This window comes from Ictidomys tridecemlineatus, unplaced genomic scaffold (genome assembly GCF_052094955.1).
Source record: "Ictidomys tridecemlineatus isolate mIctTri1 unplaced genomic scaffold, mIctTri1.hap1 Scaffold_174, whole genome shotgun sequence".
Taxonomy (NCBI): domain Eukaryota; kingdom Metazoa; phylum Chordata; class Mammalia; order Rodentia; family Sciuridae; genus Ictidomys; species Ictidomys tridecemlineatus.
In genome coordinates, this window is record NW_027521507.1 from 48,529 (window position 1) to 62,724 (window position 14,196).

The 14,196-nt window shown below is 36.7% G+C and overlaps 1 long non-coding RNA gene across 3 annotated transcripts in view; it reads left to right on the top strand.

Annotated features, from left to right (window-relative positions):
- The window catches only part of LOC144372847 (uncharacterized), a 31,404-nt gene extending 18,519 nt beyond the window's left edge, over window positions 1-12,885 (top strand). The window contains exons 5-6 of one of the 3 annotated variants that reach the window (XR_013432704.1): window positions 10,431-10,544; window positions 11,307-12,885. This is a non-coding gene — a long non-coding RNA (uncharacterized LOC144372847). Of the gene's footprint in view, window positions 1-592; window positions 7,364-10,430 lie in introns of those variants that run through there. The other 2 variants (XR_013432703.1, XR_013432705.1) reach the window with 2 other exon arrangements.
- The last annotated feature ends 1,311 nt before the right edge of the window (window positions 12,886-14,196 follow it).

Consider the following 14,196-nt stretch of genomic DNA (forward strand, 5'->3'; position numbering starts at 1 on the left):
CAAAGTCTGTGTTCAATCCCCAGCACCACCATAAATAAATAAATAAATAAACAAACAAACAATCAACTGACAAACTTGACTTCTACCTCCTCCATCACAAAATTACTCTGGGTTTCCTGTACATTTATGTTTTCTAACATGTAGCAGTATGGGCCTCCATATTTTTGTGAACTTTTAAGGTTAATTGTGTTTATGTGAGTGGAATTAGGTCCTCAAGCATATTTGAAATTACACTGTATCTTAATGCATATAGCTTGAGATATTTTATTTTCTAAATAATTGTATCTTATGAGTACATAGAGCTTCATTTTTACTTTACAAATGTGTTCCCATTACCAGCAATAAACTCTATAGTTTCTAAGGATGTCAAATATAATTGGTAATTGATTTCTTAAACATATTTTGAGTCTTGATCATCTTTCTGTGACCAATATAGAGAATTTCTGTAGACAAACTCTTGTTCATTAGGGAAGAGAGACAAATCCAGAGGCACTTTATATTGTTCCATAAGGGCCATGAGCATGTGATGAACAAAATGTAAAGGAAGGCAGGGGAGAGAAGTAGTTCTTTTTTTTTTCTTTTTTTACCAAAGGAGTCCAGTTATATGCAAGATTCTTCACTAGTGAACCCTTCAGCCGGACTTCAGAAAATGGACAAAAATTTTTGCCAGGAGGAATGGATAAAAAAAGCATGAACAGAAAGGCAGAGGTATAGAAGTAAAGGATATGTGGATAAGCCACTGAAAGATGTTAGGTATATAACATGATCAGGTTTGTTCTTTTGAAAGAAACTTGAGGACAATGTGGAGAATGATTATAACAAGAAGACAAAAGAAAAGTGATTCTTAAACTCTTATTTTTTTTTTGTTGTTGTTGAATGCTTTTCCATGTAACAGTTAAGTAAGCATCCCCATATTTTAGAATGCAACATAGGTAAAACAAACTGTATTATACACAGTTCTAGCCAGTCAACTTTGTGATCTTACTATAGCTGTACATAAGAGTGTCTCTTCTGATATTCTGAGCAAGAACCAGTGGACTAAAGAAGGAGATCAGCTAAGAGGCCATTGTGGTGTTCCTCTATATTTGGCTGTGTAGACTTGGTGTCAGAGTTGATGTATAGGGGTAGGGATAGAAGGAATTACAGACCAGTGTTTCTAAAATTTTTATGTGTATATTAATTGCCTGGGAATTAAAAGATAGGTTCTGATGCAGATGCAGAAGGGCAAGGCCTGAGATTTAGCATTGGATAGGTTCACAGTGATGTCAATACTCTTTGTCCATGTACTATGTTTAAATAGCTACAGTAAAATAACTTGACTGTGAAGCTCCAATGACTTTATGATGATGTCATCATTTGAAATTGGGAACACAAGATAAAAGAAAGGGGAGAATTCAAGGAATTTGTGTCTTTGTGGGACATTCAGGTAAAAAAATGTTATTGATAACTGGAAATTTGGATATTATGGATAAGGGGGAAAGTGAAACCTAGAGATAAAAAATTGTCAATAGCATTTTATACCTGGTAGTTAAGGGTGTGAGAATCAAGGAAATTACCTGCAAGAAAGAGATGAAATAAAATATTTTAAAATGTACTAATTTAAGAATTTAACTGAATCATAGAATTTTTAAAAACTTTTTTTTTGTTTTTAGTTGTAGACAGAAAAAATACCTATATTTATTTATTTTATGTGATGCTGAGAATCAAACCCAGTGCCTCATACATGCTAAGCAAGTGCTCTACACAGAGTTACAACCCCAGCCCCTATTTACTTTATTCCATTGACCAGCAATTGGGAAGAAATTAGAGAGCTTCCATTCTTGGGGTAAATTTAGGAATAAGATAGTTGCCTTTGGCATACAGCCTTCTTCTTTGGTAATGAACATAGATGAAGTTAAATATTTCCTAGATCACTTTAAGAATGCCTTGAAATATTCTTTCTTCTAAAACACTGTTCGTATGAATATACATATTAAACATCTTCAGTATGCCAGGCATTCTTTTCTAAGCTCTGGTATAAAAAATAGCAAATGAAATGAATCCAAGATACAGTGGCATTTATGAGGAGATGGACAAAAGTAATTATAATACAGTATGGTAAATGCTGTGATAGGGAAGTGAATGTAGGGTGATACTCTAGCACCTACATCAGGAGCACATGACTTAGTGGAAGACTTGGAATGACTTTCCTGAGGAAGTAGCATTTAAACTGAGACCAAAAGCCTGAGTGGAGGTGACCTAAAAAAGAGAAAAAGATGGACATGCAAGCAATGTCACAGAGGGGAGAAATCCCCATAGGTTGGTGGAGTTCAGTATATCTGACCCAGCGATATATAGGGTGAGATTGATAGGAGGTGATCTTGGAGAAGTAAAAAGAGTTTATACTAGGCAGTGACTCCTGGAACTTGGGATGAGGACAGAAAATGATGTAGAAAGATATACTGTTATTCTGCCTTGGTGTAGTTAAAATGGTAGTCTTATGCTTATGGTATGGGCTTCAAAACCTGTATTATAATTTAACTTTCAAAAAAAAATTTAACAATTTGGGAAGTGCTTGGATAAAAGCATAACTTTAGTGTTTTGGGGTATTGATGCTTAAATGTGCCTTTACTGGTATTTTTTAATGAGGCTACAGTGTTGATTTTCTCACTTTCTGATATAAATCAAATGTATCATTTCACACATGTAGTTGAATTTTATTTTCTGGACCAGATTTATAAACTATAAGAAAATAAATAAATAAATATTTATAAATTGTTTGGTTTTCAAAATGTTCCTAAAAGTTAAGGATTCCCTCTGTAAACTATATTATAAGATATCCTATATACCAGCAAAGTATAAAAAATGAAGTTTACATAATTATAATTAATAGAATGTAAAAGGTAGTAGAATGAAACAGACATTATCAGTGTATGTGTACATGTGACTACATGACCAATATGATTCTGCAACATGTGCACTCAGAAAAATGAGAAATTATATCCCATCTATGTATGATATATCAAAGTGCATAAATGCATTCTACTGTGATGTATAGCTAATTGAAACAAAAATAAATAAAAAAAATGAAATATAAATTTCGGGACTGTTCCAGAAAGTACATCAAAAAAAAAAAATCTATGCATAAGAATTCCAAAGTTAGATTATCTCTTCTCAAAAAAGTAAAGCATAATCTGTACTCCTTAAATATGGGCTATCTCTACACAGTGGAAAGGAGAAAAACAGAAGAGCCTTACTCTAGAACACCTCACCATCACTACCTTAGTCAGGTGACTAAAGTTAGCATCAAGAGTAATTATCTTTATAGTGTGAACACCCACAATAAGGTTCTGAGAAGAGTGCTTTACTTTTGTAGTCTTCCTCATCCACACATGTAACACCAGTCTAATCATGACAACAATGACAGAAACATTTCAACTGAGAGACATTCAGAACTTTCAACCTCATAAAACAAGATGTCCTAGATCAATTAGATTTGACATTAACAAATAACATCAATCATAATTTGCCCACTATTAGGGCTAGACAAGGTTTTAGGAAAGAAAAAAAGATTAGTAGAACAAGAACAAGGTATAGCAGCACCAATTCAAATAGATCAAGAAATAAATAAACATGGATTGGATTTTCAGAAGGGATCACTGAGACAATAAAAATTACTTGGAAATCAGAAAGACCAGTATGGTTTCCTCAGTGGCCCCTGACTAAAGAAAAGATACAAGAAGCCCATGATCTGGTCGAACAACAATTAGCGGAGGGACATATACAATTTCCATATCTCCAAATAATATTCCCATTTTTGTCATTAAAAAGAAATTTGGTAAATGGAGATTATTGCAAGATTTAAGAGCCATTAATAATGAGATGGTTATTATGGGACCTGCTCAATTGGGTGCCAAGCACCAATTGGCACCAGAATCACGAGCCACCACACAGCTTTGTAGGTTCAAACAGCAATTCTTTATTCCCCTCTCACACCGCCTCCACACAGGTCCAGGGGCAATTGCGTTCTGCCGTCTCCCGCACAATTCACCTACTCCACGAGGCTCTCTCCAAATCCCATTTTAATCTCACGAGAACTCAATGGGAACAAGCAGCAGGAACACCCTAATCCCAGCAATAATCTTCAACTTTCAACTTCCCTAAAACCCATTGTCTTAAACTGGCAATGCCTTAAACTCAAGGAGCCGGTTACTTCCTCAAACCTGATCAGCTCTAAACCCGGATCCGCCTTGGTCCTTGAGCAAGGTCACCTTATTAAAGCAGGCATGCAATGTCCCATCGAATGTCCTCTAAGCAGCATGGGGTACGCTTGGCAAGGAAATTTCGATGCGCCATTCCTACTTGGTAATGGCCCTCAGCAATTGGGGATTTCCCAATTGTCTGCTTTCCCCAAAACCTGGTATGTTTTAGCTATAGATATTAAAGATTTTTGTTTTTTCAATTCCAATTCATTCTAAGGATAGTCCAAGTTTTGCATTTACTATCCCTGCACTGAATCATGAAGGTCCTGATCAGAGATATAAATGGAAAGTACTACCACAAGGGATGGCTAACAGCCCAACTATGCATCAAATTTATGTTAACAAAGCAATCCAGCCACTTAGAAATCAAAATCCTAAACTACAAATATTTCACTATATGGATGATTTATTGTTAGCACACAAAGATAAAAACAGATTGCTAGAATGTTATGCCACTCTTACAAACTCATTAAAAATTATAATCTAGAGATAGCAATAGATAAAGTACAATTAAATTTTCCAATTAATTATTTAGGAGTTCTATGATCCTCAACCATGGTCCATCCCCCCAAAATTCAATACTAGTAGATCAACTCAAATCACTTAATGACTTTCAAAAGTTATTAGGAGACATAAATTGGGTAACGCCTTATCTAGGCATACCAACAGGAGAGTTGAAACCTTTATTTGATATCCTAAAAAATCCATCAGATCCAAATTCATATATACTAGATACCAGCCATTCAGCCCATAGTGTGGTGTGATTCATTGCCTTCATGCTGACTTGTTTGGCCAATGGCATAGGCACCGTGGGACTCACATAGCCATGTGCCCTCAGCAACTTTCACTCTTGTGGAAATTGTACTTCCCATCCTATAGAACAGCAGTGCCTTTGGGGACCTAACCAAAGGTCTTGAACACATTTAACACTTGATGGAGGTAATTGAGCTCATCCACAAGTACTGGTTCAATGTGTTTCTTCTAAGTCAGCCTCCATTTCTCACTGTATTAGTGAGATTTGTTTCCCATCAAACAGAGGAAGGACATTGCCCTTCTACCAGCACATGAGACACAAAAGACTCTCACTTTTCAAAAATCTTTAATAATGTAACAAATCTACGGGCTCTGACCTCTATGTAATTATCTTATGCTCTAGGTTAGTTCCCTTTACTACTACCTCTGGTAGCTGAAGCTACCTCCTTCAGTGAGAGGTGGTTACAACTGAGAAGCCAGAGGAGACACATTGAAATACTTCACCCCATGGGACAGTGTCTGAAGGGATTAAAAGTGGATAGGCCTTTCAGGAGACTTAAGAAAGAGTTAGGTGCCAGAGTAGTCCAGCATGTGAGGTTGGTTTGACATTCAGAGGGGTGGGGCAGAGGGTATCTCCAGAAAGACCATTGGAATGGGGATGTGGTCTGTTGATTTGGCATTGGGTTAACTAGGGGATGCTGTGCAGCCACCAAAGCAAGTTGCAGGAGAAAAGGGTCCTCTGCCTTGGGGCTGCTAACTCTGAAGTCATAACATCTGTCTTTATGGGAGTTCCTGCTCCCACATAATATCTGAAATGTGGACTTTAATCTCAGCATTGGCAACAGCCCTGGGAGGGCCTGTCTTGATGGCCGCAGTCAATCCATATCTGCGTTGTTTGTTGACCCAGTATAGGAATGGGCTGTAAGTGAATGTTGCAGATTTCATCACCTCCACCCACTGCTGGGCACGCTCCTCCCGCTGCAGCTTCTTCCTCCAGTGTAGAAACATCATGCATCCACCAATTATCAGAGTGCCCAGCCCCAGCCATACAAAGTACAATGGGACCCACACTGAGGCAGTAAAAAAAAAAAAAAAAAGAAAAGAGATAAGTTGTCTGACAGCTGTAGCTTGAGTCCTGAACTGATTCTAATTCCTCTCCTTGATTTGGCTCAGTCATCCATTTATTCTTTCCCTCCCTCTTGCAAGACTTGCCACATTGTATTCTGATAGAGTTCAAGCTATTTTGGCAGGAAGTTGAGAGTCCACTTTGGCCTTTGAAAGATGAGGAACACTAGGTGTAACAGGGGCCATGACTTATGCGGACTCTTTTAGAACTTCCAGCTCCCAGTCCGGGACCCATGCCGTTTTTCAGACTGAGAAGTCTCACTAAGGGCAAGGTCCTTGAGGACGTCAAAGCTCCCCACTTGACAAAGACTCCCATGTATCTTTTATATTTGGGCAGAATGTTGTCTGTCTTCGAGGAGTCCTCCCTTTTCTGGTGGAGTCTATCTATGAACTGCTTAGCACTTTATGGAGGCAACCACCACCCCATGCCTACAAAGGTTATTCCCCTACTCTCTAAGGATGAGAGGGGCACTTACAACCAGGAATGTCCAGGTCCTCCATTGGGGAATCCATAATTTTGAGGCTTGAGGAGTCCATTCGTATGAGGCTTGTTACCAGGACTGTGGCTCTGGACAGAATGAACTCACCCACTCCTCGCTCCACCAATGGGAGTCTTCAGAAGGCCCCCAGCCCCATTATTTCTTCAAGATGAGGTCACTGGGTTCTGAGCACTGGGAATTCCAGGAGTGGCTGTTGTGGAGTGGGTGACAGTTAATGGAAGGACGTGACTCCATCTTGTGACCTGTCATGAGCATTTTTGTCTTCCCTCAAAGAATGGTCCCAACACAGAATTGTCTGTTTCCAACTTCATAAGTGATACTCACAGAACAGCCCCCAGGAAAGGGCCTTTACACCCTCAGGATATTATAGTAATGTTGTGAAGCATTAACACGGAGAACTAATAGATATTCCTAAAGAATAGATATATAAAAGACTCTGTTAGGTGAGAAATCTATGTCTCTGAGCATACAGATTTTCTTTTTAAATTATTTAATTAATTATTAATTTACTTTTTTATTTGTTTTACTTAGTTACACATGACAGTACAATGATCTTAACATATCATACATTTTTATCAGATGGGATATATTTTCTCATTTTTCTGAGTATACAGGTTGCAGAATCACATTGATCAAGCATGGGCTGGAGATATAGCTCAGTTGGTAGAGTTCTTGCCTCCAATGTAAAAGGCCCTGGGTTCAGTCCCCTGCACCACCAAAATAAATATTAATCATTATTTTATACTTGGTGCTGATCATCAAAACCAGGACCTCATACATGACAGCCAGCATTCTACCAGTGAGCCAGAACTCCAGTTCCTTATATAGCTTTTCATATACTATTCCTCTGCTTATTGAAGATCTGTTTCAATGTGCAAAAGAAAAAAAATATTTTGTTTCCTACAAGAATTAGAGCCAGAATAAAGCTGTGGGGAGGGTTTTTTATTGTAGGTGTTAATTGCTTTTTATTTTCTCTTTAAGACTCTCAGTTTAATCTTTCAACATTTAGATGGTGTAAGACCCAACTTCAGGAGAAGTAAAACAAATAACAAATGAAAATGAATTGGCATATTCCATGAAAACATGTTCTGTGAAACAATCTGAAAGTGGAAAGTGCAAACAGTTTCTAGAAATATGAGGAAAACGAGATAAATTATATGAACATTAGCAAACTTGTCTTTCTTGGTCTTACTCTTACCTAACTAATATACTTCTATTTCATTTTTTTCATTCCTGTTACCTACAACTAATATAAAACCATCAATACCCTATATTGGATTATTGCATTATCTTTCTAGTAGGTCTTCCGCTCCCATTTTTCTCCCTTTATATATCATATCCTCACCAGCTGAGTTCTCTTAAATTTTGCTTGCCTGATAGGGAATCATAGTATACTGGTTCAAACAGAGACTCCAGAACCAATCTGCCAGTTTTAAATCCTAGATTTTTACCCTACTAGCTGTCTAACATGGACATGTCTATTAATTTTTTGAGCCTTAGATTCTCTACTATAAAGTGGAGATAACTACAGTACATTCTTGAAAGCTACTTGAAAATTAAACATATTAAGCTCGCTAAAGCATTAGAATAATGTCTGGCAGAGAGTGAGGGCTATAGTTATGTTCTTAAAAGAATAAAAATAAATATTATATTGGGAACATGCTTGCAAATGTTAAGTAACTTCTCATTGCTTTCTTCCTTTCTTTCTTCTTTCTTTCTTTCTTTCTTTCTTTTCTTTTCTTTTCTTTTCTTTCCTTTATTTGCATTTGTAATTCTCCATTATTCCAGAACCTTTCACAAGAAGCTTCCTGAACTCCTTTCTTCAAAGTACTCATCATCTATTCTGCCTATTTGGCCACCATATGTTCCTTGGTTTTCATTGCCACTTACATTTTCATGCCTCAGTCTTCTCTAATTAGAGTTTAAGAAGCTATTTTTGGCATTTCATGAATTTTATTTTAGGTATATGTACTAATTATGAAAATAATAATAAAAGGAGTAGTCAGGTATTATGCCTAATTCTTCATATGACTTATTTCATTAAATTCTCATGACTACTCTCTGAAGGCAGTATTGCTATCCTCACATTATAGTTGATGAAGCTGGAATTAGTCTCATAAATTTCAATGCTGATTCATAAACTTTGCTGATATTATAAATTAAATTAAAAATTATCAGACTATGCTTTCCTTAAAATAAGACAATGTTTTGACATGCTTTTTTTTTTATAAAAAGACAAAGGAACTTTAGGCTGCATTAGTTGAGTGGTTTGCTTAAGTTCTAGGAGGTAATGAGTCCTTTTGTGTGCTATATTTTCTTTAGCTAGACTACACTTTAATTAGTATATTCAATTGGGACTTGTGTGTGTGTGTGTGGTACCAGAGATGAAACCCAAGGCCTTCCACATGCTAGATAATTATTCTACCAGTGAGCCGTCATCCTGGGGCCTTATATTTAAGTGAGAATGTTGATAGAGCAGAGCAATTCTGAGGTAGGTTGACCCATTTTTAAAGACCTGCTCACTCAGAGGTCACTTTGGTTATGACATCTTTTCTGAATTCTATGCTGTCTATAATGTCATGCTGAGCCTAGAATGTGTCTGTTATATCCTTCTGCCTTATTTCATTTCTTCTGATTGAAGTGATCAAGGGAGAATATGTGAAAGAAAAAGTGTATAGGCTCAGATTCAGAGAACAGGAAAGACTTGGGGGGCCAGAGATAGTGAAGATGGGTTTTCAGTGAGAGTCAATTACATAAAAAGTACAGAAGACAATAAAAATAATAGTAGTAAAAATATGGATACAGAGGCTGTTTATGATATGTTAAGAGATTTTTAAAAAGCAAGACACAGTATTGCATATGTACTGTATCTATACTATAACAGAAAAATATTCTTAAGACATACTAGACACAGATTTATCAAAAATGAAAAAAGTGCTTCTTTTATGGTAGTAAGACTATAGGCATATTTCTCTTTTCCCTATTTTCTAATTTTATAATTTTATTATATAAATTTTTATTCCTTACAATTTGGTATTTACATGATAAGGTTTTACTGTGCTGTCTTTGTTCTCTGATTCCAGGCAGAGGGAAGACTTCTGTCTGATATATACCATAGTCACCCAGCATATTCTGTCTCTTCCTTATATGAAAGACTTTCAGGAAGCAGGATTTCAAAAGCTGCTTATAACACAGCAAGAATAACTAATACAGGCTAGCATTACTTTGAGTGCTTACTTTGTGCCAAGCACAAATTTGTACTTGTTCATCTAGTCTTCACACCAATCCTGTGAGGTTGATATTATTGCAATTTTAATGATGTTATTTTGGGAGTTTTCATGATTTGCACAATGTAGCATAGCTAGCAAATTGTTGGAGCGAGGATCTACATCCATGTCCTCCTGATGCCAGACCCTGATCTCTGAATGACTGATGTTATGTCATTCAGAAACAGGCCCACATTTGGCAGGGAGATGAGGGTTTGGGAAGAAAAGAAAGAAGATCCAAAAAAAAAAAAAAAAAAAGAGGATCTCACACACAAGGCACATCTCGAAAATAGTGATTTCAAACATCATAAAATCAATTTCTCTGATAAAATTTGTTAGTAAGAGTAAAATCTTAATTATTTAGAAGACCATGTGGCATTAAATCTTCTTTGTAATTATATATTAGTTATAAAAGCACTACAGTGTGTTTTTCCTTATTGGTATCAAATTGTATATTATTGGGAGCAATGAAAGTTATCAATTTTTTTGGCATAGGTTGAAAAGATTAGTTATTTAACAAATTCACCCTCTTTTTTTCTATACAGATTTGGCAGAAGTATTTTGCAGCAAAAGATACAGTCTATGCAGTCATTCCCATAAGCAGTTTGGATGGGAATTGAAAGAGTAACAGTACGAATGTCAATGCTCTCACCTTAGCAGTTAGTTGCCTTTATTTTTCTTGTGTTTGTATCCTCTTGATAACTTTGAAATTACAGCTTTGAGGGTTCTTATTATGCTCTAAGTGCCAAATATAAGAGGTTCCATAATATATATATAATCTTTGGTTTTTCCTATTTCTGATTAAGAAATGTATTTAAGTTATGACAAGGAAGCATAGTATAAGTTTATCTTCCTGAGTAATTTTCAGATTTCTTTTATTTTTATGGTTTTAACCAAGCTATACCTCTGTCACTCTCAAAACCTTTCTGTAACAAATCATAAATTTCAGACTTTCAGTGTGCAAACAGGAAAAATGTCATATTTCAAATCTCTTTTTATGTGAGTAAAATAAACAATAGAATCCTAGTAGTTAAATATACTGACTTCAATTGTCTTCAGTTATATTTCTTTAAAAATTGCTTATTTACTTCAGGAAAAATCTTAGCTGTATCTTCTATGCATATTTAATGTTTACTCTTATAATGCTTCTGAGGGGAAAATTTTTTTTAAAATAATTTTCTCCGCAATTAGGTAAATGAGAATCTATAGTCCTAACATGCTCTTAAAATGATAATAACTTATTTTGCTACTTATGGACCAAGCTAATTGGAAGTGAAAAAAATTTTGGCAAAACAAATGATACCACTTTTCTGACTTACTCTCTATGAAAAGGATTTTAGTCTGGTACAAAAACTTATAAGTTATTTATCTATAACTCACAGGATGTTTTCTGAATTGTATATGTTGTTTTTCTTTTTTAGAAATTCTGTATGGCTGGCGTTGTGGCTCAGTGGTAGAAATGCTTGACTAGCATGAGTGAGGCCCTGGGTTTGATCACATAAACAAAGGTTTTGTGTCCACCTACACTAGAAATATATACATTTAAAAAAAAATTCTCTAAGAAGTCAGTGATGTGATAAGCTGCTATTTTCCAAAGTGAGTTTTTTGATTTATTATTGCTTTTTATATTTTGCTTATTAAACATTTTTATAATTCTAGGATTGTGCATTTATTTATTCTAACTCCATTCATCAGTTTAAAAAAAGTAACAGTGAAGTCTAAGGGATCAGTTTGAGGATCAGGTTGCAGAAATTTGAATACTGTATTTACCAGCTAGAAGATGTGTAACTTTGAGTAACTCATATATCCTCTCTGTGCCGTGTTTCACACATGAGTAAATAGATGTGTATACTCTGATATGTAGATATAAATATTCATGTAAGGCATTGACAACATTAAGTGCTTAATTAATATTACGGTTTTATGATGTAGGCTAAAAGCGTATTTCCTTATAAAAGTCTTTTATTCTCTAAATTAAAAGAAGGGTTACCTTGTATGCCTGTTCAGTGTGTATACTGAACAATACCACCTTTCAGAAGTTGCCTTACAGGCTAATATTCTGTCTTTGCTTCCATCATTTTGATTTTTTTCTTTCTAACTGATCACTTCCAAATAACCTTTGAGATGAAATCACTGAGGTAGTTTTTTTACCCAGAGCTTGCCTACATATTGGCATTTACTGAGGTTTTTTTTTTTTGTTTTGTTTTGTTTTGTTTTTCTTCCTGGAATAATGATAATACTAACTATAAAAATAAAAATTGTAGATATCATTTATACAATTCTCAATGCAGTGCATACACTTTGCCTAGCAATCTGTACTCCTGGTGACATTTCATTTTCAAGACAATTCTATGAGGTTGGATTTCTTAAGCCCATTTTACAGATGAGGAGGAAGAGAGAGGACACACACATATAAATGCTTGCTGCCTCTCCATATGGTACCCGTATCCACCTGGGATTCTGCCAGAAAAAAAAGCCATCACCAGTTGTTATTTCTTGGCCTTGGACTTCTAGCACTATGAACCAAAAATGAACTTCTTTTCTTGATGTCACCCAGTCGCAGGTATTTTTTTATAGTAACTGAAATTTGACATGGGCACATATAAGAAGTTTTAGAATGCTAGAGCAGTACTTCAGAAAAAAGCTATTAAAATGGCACCAGACTACTTTTGCTCAAAGTATTTCTCATTGGTAAATAAGACTAAGGTCTCTGCTATATTTTGAAGACTATGATCTCAAAGAGAAGGCAAAGTAGAAACAATTCCATAGTTTGAGAATATTTTGGAGGAGAAGATATAGCTTTCAAAACCCCTTTGTTCAATTTTAATTTTCACTTTGAACATAATATTATATGTTTTCTACATGTTCTTATAGGATAATATGTATTCTGAGAGATGATGTGTTAAAGTAATTGATATTTTTTGTTTGGTCATGTGTGTGAAATAGAAAGTTTTAAATGTACAAAATAATGTATACATTGAATAAATTATTTTAAATTTGTTTTCATTGTATAGGTTAAAAGGAGGAGAGGGGAAAAAACCTAGCTGAACCATTTTTCATAGGATCATAATTTGTTTGGCTGACATTGATAAAAAGTCGCTTTACTATGTAAATTTGTCAGTCAAAGATTAAATTTAGTATCTCATTAAGTTTCTTCATGTTCCCTCAGCATTATTCTTATTACTATTAACTCCAAGTTTAGCCTCCATCTTGCCCTTTTCTTTTTGTGTGCCAGCACAGTAGCTGCTGAGCCTGAATGCATCGGACAGGTTCATGGAGCACACAAATCCTCAAATGCTTCCCACAAGCACCAACACAGACAGGATGTGTGCTAAGAGATACAGATCACAGATATCCCGAGACTGGGACTTGAAACACAGGCACAGATGGACCCAGGTCCACATGTTCACCTGCCAAGGCAGGGTGTCAGGCACAGGTGACACCCAGTTGGTTGCACTATTGGTCTAGAAAGAGTTAACCTGGAAGGTCAGGGGTTAGTGGTTAGCCAGATGAGGCTCCCTCAGACATTCCTGCAAAGTAGCTAGAAACTTCAGGAATGTGGCCTTTCCAGACCTAGGGAGAGCTGCCTTGCTGGTTTACCTGGGCAGCTAGCTATGAGCTGAAAAGAAGCCATGCCTTGTCTCTCAGCATGCAGGAAGGTGTTTTGGGGCTGTCCACTACCTTAGTCTCTGCCACTTAAAGGAACAAAGAGAGAGGGCCTGAACTCAGCCTCACCCCACTCCTGTGGCCATGCAGTTGTTGTCCAGATGCACACATGCAGGAATTCTAGCAGGCACCCACAGCGCCCTGTACTGCTGGAGTGACGTTACCTGTGCAGTGACAGTCATATGTCATGTTCAAGGGTGTCAACACAGGCAGTGTCCAGACACAGGCGCAGTGATGCACAGGTGCTCAGCACTCCTGACTTCACCCTCAAGGCATCACAGAGGCCTCTCCTCCTGGCCTGGCAGCATGGGCCTAATCCTCTGTCACCAATGGATCTGTACACTCGGACCTTCTGCAGAAGGGACAGAGATGCCTGTTTCTGACCACATGGGGGCAGAAGCAGCCCCCATCTTAGGGCAGTCTTCCTGGTGCTGTGGTCCCACCGAAAGGTAGACTCTGTTGGGGAGGCTGAAGCAGGTGTGCAGAGCCTCAGACCCTCCTGCAGCAGCTGCATGACCCAGTCTTCTCTGCCCTTCTTGGGACCTTACTTTCCCATCTGAAAATGAGAGGTGGTCTCAAAACCCACCTTCTAAAGCCGCCTTTAGCTTGAAGTAAAACAGTCAGCAGAGCAGCTATGGGAGGTGG